Source organism: Lepisosteus platostomus, chromosome 1, assembly GCF_059453375.1.
Source record: "Lepisosteus platostomus isolate fLepPlt1 chromosome 1, fLepPlt1.hap1, whole genome shotgun sequence".
NCBI classification, from domain to species: Eukaryota; Metazoa; Chordata; class Actinopteri; order Semionotiformes; family Lepisosteidae; genus Lepisosteus; species Lepisosteus platostomus.
This window is the reverse complement of record NC_142611.1, coordinates 13,962,288-13,971,919: the sequence shown is the minus strand read 5'-3', so window position 1 is coordinate 13,971,919 and position 9,632 is coordinate 13,962,288.

Sequence of the window (9,632 nt, the reverse complement as noted above, 5' to 3'; positions counted from 1 at the left end):
CTGTAGTTAGTGTACAAATATGTAACAAGCCAGTTTCAGTTTAATTTTAAAGCTGTAGACAGAAAACCATGCTGCCTTGATCTTATTACATCATTTTCACATGATATCATTTTCCACAATCGCCTGTTTGTAAATTGATCTAAAGAAACAAGCCACAGTTGCTTGTCATCTGAATCCAGGCTGCCATAACGCCTTGTCAAAATATGTTTTTTTCCCATGACGCACAGAGAGAGAGATACTGTTGCCCTGTAGCTATTTATCTTGGTATTATGTTACTTCAAGATCACTACTATCCACCTACTGAACTTTTAAATCATAGGTATGTAGCTGGATACTTTAATAACAATTGAAACTTTGTATGTATCTTGCTAGCAAACTCTTTCTTGTGTTCTGCACTAGATGTACCTGAAGACTCTGGATCTCGACTAATCATTTGATAAGTTAGCATAGTATAACATGAAGAATGCATGACATATCAATGGCTCTTCCCATTTTATGGGACACATGTCTATTTCTGTTCATTTCTAGACTCTAGCTGGTCAAGTCATAAAATGTTGGAGTTCAAATGAAGCCTGAAAGAATCAGCACCATGGACAGAGCCCACTATCACTGCAGTGACTTAGAGTCTAGCGCTTCAATATTTTCATTTAATTTTCCATATAGCTAAAAAATCATGTTCTAGTTTTGTTTTCTAAACTGAACAAATCCATTTAAGTCAGCAATATGTTTCTGCATGTAGTGTATGCTTTGAAAAAATAATTTTTATTGAATTTTAAGTCTTGCTTTATTTTAACTTAACACAGTCTTTCTTTTTATGGCACATACTGTATACTGCAATTTATCTAGGCACATTCTCTGTTGCTCTAATTGAAATTTTAGCTGTTCTATCGGGGTTTTAATAAAATAGTTGGTGGCTCCATTTAAAACTAGCAGACACCAATGTTAATCAGAATGTAATTTGATTTCCACAATTTTCATAAAATGAACTTCTTGAACTCAAATTCAAAGAGCCATATTATCATGAAATTTGTATTTAGCAAATTACATTGTTACCAAAGAAGAAACAATTAACAGAACATTTACAAACATTTACAGTAAAACCATATTCATTTCTGACTTCTAGATGTCATCATGAAGCAGCTAAGGAGATGTGTTTCTCAAAAGCATGATGCAATGAACATACTAAGATAAGAAGATAAGAAAGGTGAGACTGAGAGTTGGCTATTTGGTCCATCTACTTGTTCTGCAGCTAGCAGCTAAGTGATCTGAGAATATCATTCAAGCATTTCATAGCAGAAGCCAGAGTATCAGCTTCAACAACATCGCAGGAAAGAAATGTTTTTCAAGAATTCTTTGAAGGCGACATGAAATCAAGTCATAGTAATATAAGTTCAGGTGGGTAGCTAGTAATAGTAATATTATAAGCTTTAAGGCTTATGTAATATAAGCCTTAAAGTAAACCTCATTTCACAAAATGACATACAGGCAGATATTTATGAGTGTAATATTTATTGCCTAACTTTCAATATCCACTTGTCCAATTCAGGCTCACAATGGCCCAGAGCCTATCCTGGGAAAAAAGTGGGTACCAGGTTGGATACACCCTGCATGGAACATTAGTCCATCACAATTTAATTTTTACTGAATTCATTTAATCCATCCATGCACTGGACTCTAGTCCATCTCAGGGCAGACACACAGAAGCCAATTAACCTACCAGTCTGTCGTTGGATTGTGGGAGGAAACCCAAGCAAATCTGGGGAGAATATACAGTACAAATTCCTAGCAGATACTGTAGTACCCTCACCATGGGCCTCAGAACTGTGAGGGAGCTGTGCTAACCACTGTGCTACCACACCGTTTAATTAATTTTATTTTAATTTAATTAATAAATAACTGGCCCATCTTAGATGGATGTACTGTTCTCAGAAGCTTACAAGAACTAAAAAAAATTGTTATTAAAAACTATAACATGGTGACTATACACATTTTGTATGTACTTGATGGCATATTGAATAAATTAAAATTAAAATCTAAATATCTGCTATTTTTGTATTATTTTTCAGATCATTTGTCATGCTTTTTTCGCCATTATTGTTCTCAGTTTTTCAGTTGTTTCTTTTAAATATATAAATGCCTCCCACAGGCAACATTGCACTATTTTGCATGAGATGCAAATCCTAATGAGGTTTATTATATTATTGCTGCCAATTGGTTAAATGAAGGCAACACTACATTTATTGTTTAATACATGTCTCTGAAAGTGAATCTCATTAGGAATCTGATGAGTAAATCAGATTCATTGAATGACCGTTTTCATTTTGTGGCAACACACACCTGTACATTAATATATTACTGTCAATCTGAGGAACTGAGATTTTTAAAAGAATGTTCCTATGATGAAGGTAGCTCCTGAGAAACCGATGATGCAGAACTTTCCTCACAATGTAAAGCATATATTTTTATGAAACTGCAATATGTTTTTGTTCTAAAAGCAACAAAACTATTTGTTTTACCCTTTGTGTACTTTAATTTTTGGATAGTAGACAACAGTAATAAAAACAGAATAGAGATGGATAAGGAATGAATAAAGATAGCAATACAAAGGTGTGTAAACTGAAATGGAATTTTTAGTTAAATGTACTGAAAATGTAGAAAATATTAACCCATTAAAACAACAACTCCTGTGTCTGTCTTTATCCAAATACTTCTGAAAGGACAGTTCAGGCAATAAAGATTAAAGCAGACATATGACACTAGCTCGCGGTCAGACAGTAAAGTAAATAACTTAAGATATAGCACAATAACATTATTGTGAAGAAAGGGCAGTTTCTGGAAACATGATACTGAGCCAGACCGCAAGAATGCAATGTAACAATCATTTTGGTGGGAAATTGACTTTGAAACCTCAAAGTGTCTCTGCCTATACCAAAGGCATTACAAAATATGCCTGTAATTTTAGCATGATTAAAGTGCACAGTGAGCAAGCAATGAATTACATAACAGACAAGTGTGCATAACTGAATGTATAATTGACAGGCAAGTATCCGCCTGCTTTAGTCCTCTATTATCTACAGTAGACTTTATACTTTGTATCTACTATATTTTTTCTCAATAAATATTGTCTCTCAGGTGATTTATATTGCCCTGTATACACCTCTCATTATTTTATGTTAGTGGTGATTTATCAAAAGCAAAATTTGCACAGATCTCTAAAAACATTTTTTGCCTTTCAAAAATTACATTTTAAGGAACACAAAATTGTAATAATGCAGTTAATACAATATAAAATACTGTATTTTTGAAATTCTGTTTTAGTATTTAAATTTAATAGAATTTAACATGAAATACTATTTTACATTTCTTGCTCTTAGGGGTTATAAAAATTATAATTAAGCATATTTCTGCATGCGATTGTTCTTTGACCTTTGTGTTTTCTCATACACAATTTGCTGGTATTATGGGCAAGCAAACAGTTATTGTCGTCAAGCAGAAAGAATTTTTACATAATCCTTTGTTTTGCTTTCACATAAACTGTAAGCGGAGTGTGCACAAGTTCAATATTTTTGGGAAGCACACAAAGGAGGGCAGTGGTTATTACTGGCAAACCAGAAAGAGGTTTCATCATTTGAGACAGTGATCACAACACTAATTGTGGGCTATCTTCTTTCTGCTTTTCCCCCTACCTCCATAGTCAAATAAAAAATAGTATTCAATATCATTAACCTTCACATTGTTTCATTGTAGTTATTCTGTAATAAATTGACCAAAACAATTTCATATGTGTTCATTATTAAAGCAGGAATAAAGATATAATTCAACACATATGGTATATTTTTGTCTGACCAATAGTATAACTGTAACCCGTGTTCTTTCTGGATAGTGATACAAACCTTTGGTATGCACTTATCAGCATTTCAGCTGACATCGTATACAGTAGGGTGAACTGAACGTCTCAAAGTAACATAAGGTCATATAACAAACACAACATAACTTTTTCTAAATGTTGTGGCTAAGCAGTAATCTACACTGCATTCCCCTTCATTTCTGTTTCCACTGTAATTACGCTGTTCAGGGAAAACTTGGAGCTACATTTTCATAGCCAATTAATAGTATTAGAATAGCAGTATCCACTAATACATAGATCCTTTAAGAGCCAAACCACAAGTCATGATTAGACATCTGAAAGCTGTTAGAATGGAGAGACTTTGCAGGATCTTCTGAATCCTGTACAGACTAGAAAAAACACATAGTCAGGCATAACTGACAAATGATATGATCTGTGGACTGTCAAAGTGGTTACACAATCCTGTAACTACACAATGGTACCGATGCTGTTTGCTTAATAACTGGTGATGCAAAACACATACCTAATTGTCAGAAAATAAATTACAACCCAAAGATCATCGAAAAGAGCCTTAAAAATGTCAGGCTCTTTTTCAGCAGAAATGGAAAATATCTCTCCTGCTCCTAACCACTCACTCTACTGTAGAGCACTAAAAATGATGACAGTTTTACAGTCCTTTGGAATACTTAAGCAGCAACACACATGAGCAACACAATTTACCTTTAGCAAGTAGTATTCATAATTTACTGTTTATTTTATGTAAGACAATTACAATGTAGGCCATTTTGACGGTCTACAAACAAATCACAATTGCCCTATGCTTTTCCTTTATCTCTTTACTATACTTAAATCTCAGCAATCTATATACAGTACAGTCCACACACATACATATTTATCTTCCTGAACTTTCAGTGTAGCAAATCATGCTTTAATTTAGAAAGGTCTTCTGTGCTTCACAGATATGGCATCCACTATCATTTCTGTGTTGATGACACACAGATTTATATTCCCATGAATCCTGTCATTAATCATTATCTGCCTCATCACACCACTTACAGTAGACAATGTTAAAAATAGATGCAAAACATTTCACATGTGAATTCTGATTAGAACGAATCATTTATGTCATTTATATTGTTAGTCATATAATACAGTAATGCAGATAACTGTAGGTCTCCTCATGAACCTTTCAAATGTGTCAGATTTAGTTTGGATACTGATGATCCTGGAATCAGTCCAAATACTCAGGTCAGGAATCTTGGGGTCATTTATCAACCGGGTGTTTGAAGCTCGTATTTGCAGTTTTGTGAGGGTTTTCTGTTTTAAACTTTACAACATCATGTGTTTCCATGCACATCTTTCCCAGTCTGATACAGAACACCTAATGCAAGCTTTTGTGTTTTCCAGGCTTGATTATTTCCAGAGCTTACTGGTGTATCCAAATGATATCATAACTAAATCCTTAAAACTATCTATATTCTCTAGCTGAGATAAGCCTAAGATTCTTTGCCATGCAAATCATTTTATGAAATAGACATTTTTATTTATACAGAAACTGATATTAAGCCTATTTTTTCAGATCTAATTGAAAAAGGGCTGCAGAGTATCTTTAACTTTCTTCAGAATTTCCTTGCTCTGTCAATTATCCCACTCTCCCTAACTTGATCTGATGAAAAAATTGCCTGTGACAGTGTGCAATAAAATGTGCCAGGTTTGCACACATCATAAACATATTACAGGCTTGTTACCAACAGTGGCATGTATGGGTATTTTGTCTTTCTCATTTCATATTCTATTTATGTTTCATCATTAATATTGATTTAATTTAGTGTATGTAACCACTATAAGAAATATTCTACACATTTTGCTTAATAAATGTCATTGAGAAGTGCTATGTTTAATGTACAGTACTTCATTTTCTGAATAATTTATATTGTTACAACAAAAACTGCTACTACTACTACTACTACTACTACTACTACTACTGAACAAGTTATAAGTTTATTCCATGCTGAAAAGAGAAGAAAGAAAACACAACGTTTTGGCCGTGGAGCCTTCTTCAGGTGGAGAAGACTTCTTCACACCTGAGGCCGTGGAGCCTTCTTCACACCTGAAGAAGGTTCCACAGCCGAAATGTTGTGTTTTCTTTCTTCGCTTTTCAGCATGGAATAAACCTATTACTTGTTCCTTTGCAGCCTACGCATGCTGACGCAGCTCCCCACCTGAACTACTTCTTCTACTACTAATAATAAAAAATAATACCATAATTAGTGATATCACCAGAGGTTGTGTACTTTAATTGCTAGAAAATCAGTCCTATCTTAACATACTATACTGTATGTCTTATCGGTAAAGTTTGAACATTGTGTTACTCACTTATCATACGTATGTTTATAAGGTTTTACAAACATTTTACTTTAAAAAATAAGCTCTGGTCACCCTTTCTTGTATTGAATATAAAGTTTGGTATCTTAATGCATTCAGATACTAGGTGGTTAATTTAAAATTGCTTATAGAGTGATTTCTTCTCATGTGTTAACAAATCTGCCAATCTGGCTACATCAGTGTGTGGGGGTGTTTTCCTTTTTCACTCATTGCACAAGATTATCCGCTGGGTTTTGGTTAAGAAACTGCCCATTACACACAGCAGGAAGCAAAGGAAATTAAATGACAGCAGCTCATAAAACAATAAAAGTTGTCCGACAGGAAGGAACAGATAATATTGATTTAATATAGATACATGTATTGTGCTCCAAATACAACACATCTTGCTGACTGTACATAATATCTTAAATGTGTGGAGTCGAAAGTTAATATTGTTAGTATGAAGTAGCAATGAATTTACTCCATAAGGTATTCATTAGACCTTGTGTGGTTGCAAGAATTTGGGGGAGGAAACAGAATTGTATACAACCTAATCTGTTGAAGGATTTTCTTAAAATAATTTTTTACATGAAAAAGCAGACCTTGAAAATAAAAGAAAGCTAAAACTCAACATCAAAAGTTTAAATCTTTTAACTGCTTGTTTCTAGTTTATGTGGTAATAGTAGTGTTTGTTTTTAATATCTTATTAAGCATGCTTTTATATTTTAAATTAGCTTTAATATCAAAGAATCATTAGATTTATTTTATTTTCATTTATTGGACTATTAAACACCAGGAGCCATGTAGAACACCCTATAAAATAACTGTTAAAGAGCTTGTGTGGGAGCCCCAGGTCAGAGGTCCTTTAAAGGTGCTTTAAAGTCCAGCCTTAAAGCAAAATGAGTCTGACAGACCTTAAACCTACCTTTTACCTAATGTACCTAATGTTAAATCAAAGGTTTATCCCACCTTCCACTCACAAAAGAGAAAGACACTGGTTCTCAGCAGCATTTACTTGCAAGAGAAGTGTTGTTTCTGTTTTACAGAAACACCACCAAGGACAAGTTTTGTGTTTACGTGGGTTGAATTGTGAATCTGATACACAAGTATACCCTACTGAGCCTCAGGACATAAACTATTACTGAATGATTCAGATTATTAAACAGAACAATTAAAACAAGGCATCAGGTTAGTGAATGAAGAGCTAGAATCTCAAAGAAAATTATACCTGGGCACTGTTAAGATACATTTCTTTTTCTAATAGCAAACATAATTGAACATTTATGAAGAAAACCAAGATGGAAAAAGATCCTGACATATAATATTCCCTCAGATTCATTACTATTACCACACAATTTCCTAAATGCATTGTAAGCATCTTTATTGTACTCATGTGGAATATGTGCCACATAATATGTTGCTTTCAGAGCTTTCATTATATACTGTATATGACAAATTTGTCTATTTTTAAAAATAATTAGGTGTAAAGGATTAAAGGATTTCTTTCATTTTTTACTTCTTCCAACACTTGTGGATGTGTTCTTAAAACACCATAAAGTGATGCCAGGACTTTAAATAGCATATTTAAAGAGCAACATAGAGAGTTCATAATAAAATAAGTTAATGTTTCCAAACTCAATACATACTGTATGAAGCTAATCAATTTTAAATGCATGTCTAACCGCTGTTTAAGCACACAGCATTTTAAACTTTAACTTGTCTTTGCAAAAGACAAAGGTGATGAAGTTATCAAGTTTGAATGTTCTGTCTTTATTTTCTTTTGTGAAAAAGAGCTTTCACTAAAACAAAAGAAAATATGATTCAAAATTAAATTAAATATGTTACATGTTACATTAGATACATGAAATGCTTTTAAATTTATACAGAAAGGCAAATTGGAGTAATTTCTATTTTAAAACCCTTACACATGCAAACAGCCTGTCCTGTGCATTTCCTCCTATTGTACTTCTTCATGAAACTACTGCTGTCCTGACTTACCACAGATATTTACAGCATCCAAACGCCGGATACACAGTTTCGGTGTCTTATCGCAAATATAATGTGAATGTCTACAGGAATAAAAAAAAACTTTCTTTCCTAACTGCAGCTTTACGGAACAAAATTCATACCGATTCCCCTTTCATTCAAGTGCAACAGATTTCCATTTAGTTTTGGATCTTTCAGAACTGTTACACATGAGCTGTGATTAACCATCTTGCTAACCTGTCTGTCCACACATCCACGCAATGTGTTTTATACTTTTTACTTTAAAGTGTTGAATTAACTTCTACTTGTTTATGTGCAGCTCCCCTCTCTAACATGTTCCTATTACTAATTATGAGGTAAAAAGGTACAGAGTGAGCACTACAGACCATGAGAAATAAACATACAGAAGGTCAAACGATCTTTTTCTGTCGCAGTTCGCCTTCACGATTTAGATCCTAAGTGTAGATTTTTTTTTCCAGCACTGGGAAGAACCAAAGAGAAATCATGAATCATTATATTCTAACATTTGTTTAAAACTCACACAACAGCAAAAATAATGTGAATAAAGCATATGAAATGAAATAATAAATAATATATGCATATATACATGAGACACAAAAACAAAATAAAGAAGAAGTACTGGAAGAGTGAGCTTGCCAGTGTCTTGCCTTGACAGAGCATGTATTTGAATCCAAACACATTTCTTGGGTTTTAATAACATAGACAACAGACTGTCATACTGTATATTCCATTTATAAAAATGTTTTACTGTGATTATACTTGATCAAATCAATAATAATAATGATTATTTATTATTTATTATTATAATTATTTTTTTTATTTGTGATCAAGCAATCTTACTATGCATCTGCTGTATTACCCATTTTGTGATCTGGATTCTGCTATATTTCTTATTTCACTGGGCTATTATGATATTGCTCTATCTGTGGTTTAAATGGGGATTCAAAATAAATGTATGTGGTAAATAATTTACACCATGCGATCACAATATAAAATGTAAAAATACTTTAAACTTAATATTATGTAATATACTGTATTGTAGCAAATTACATGTAATGTATAGATGAAATGTGCTCGGAGCATTTTCTGAGTTGTATGTTACCATACATGTCTTGTTGTTGTATTCACATTACAGTGTGGACAGCTGTGAACAAATGCTATGCTAACCCCTTGTGATTGACAATGAAACATTGCAAGAGTTTTGGTCTAGTTAATCATAGTGCACATAATATTGTAAATCTGTCTGAGCGAGAATAAAAAAAATATTAACAGTCCCCCTTCTGTCAGGGGATTTGAAACTTTGTCATTAAATTACACATGTAAATAGAATTAATGTTAAAAATGTATCATGTGTAGTTTGTGTCTATATGATTAATTATCATACTGTGGCACATACTGTGGCAAATCAAGACAC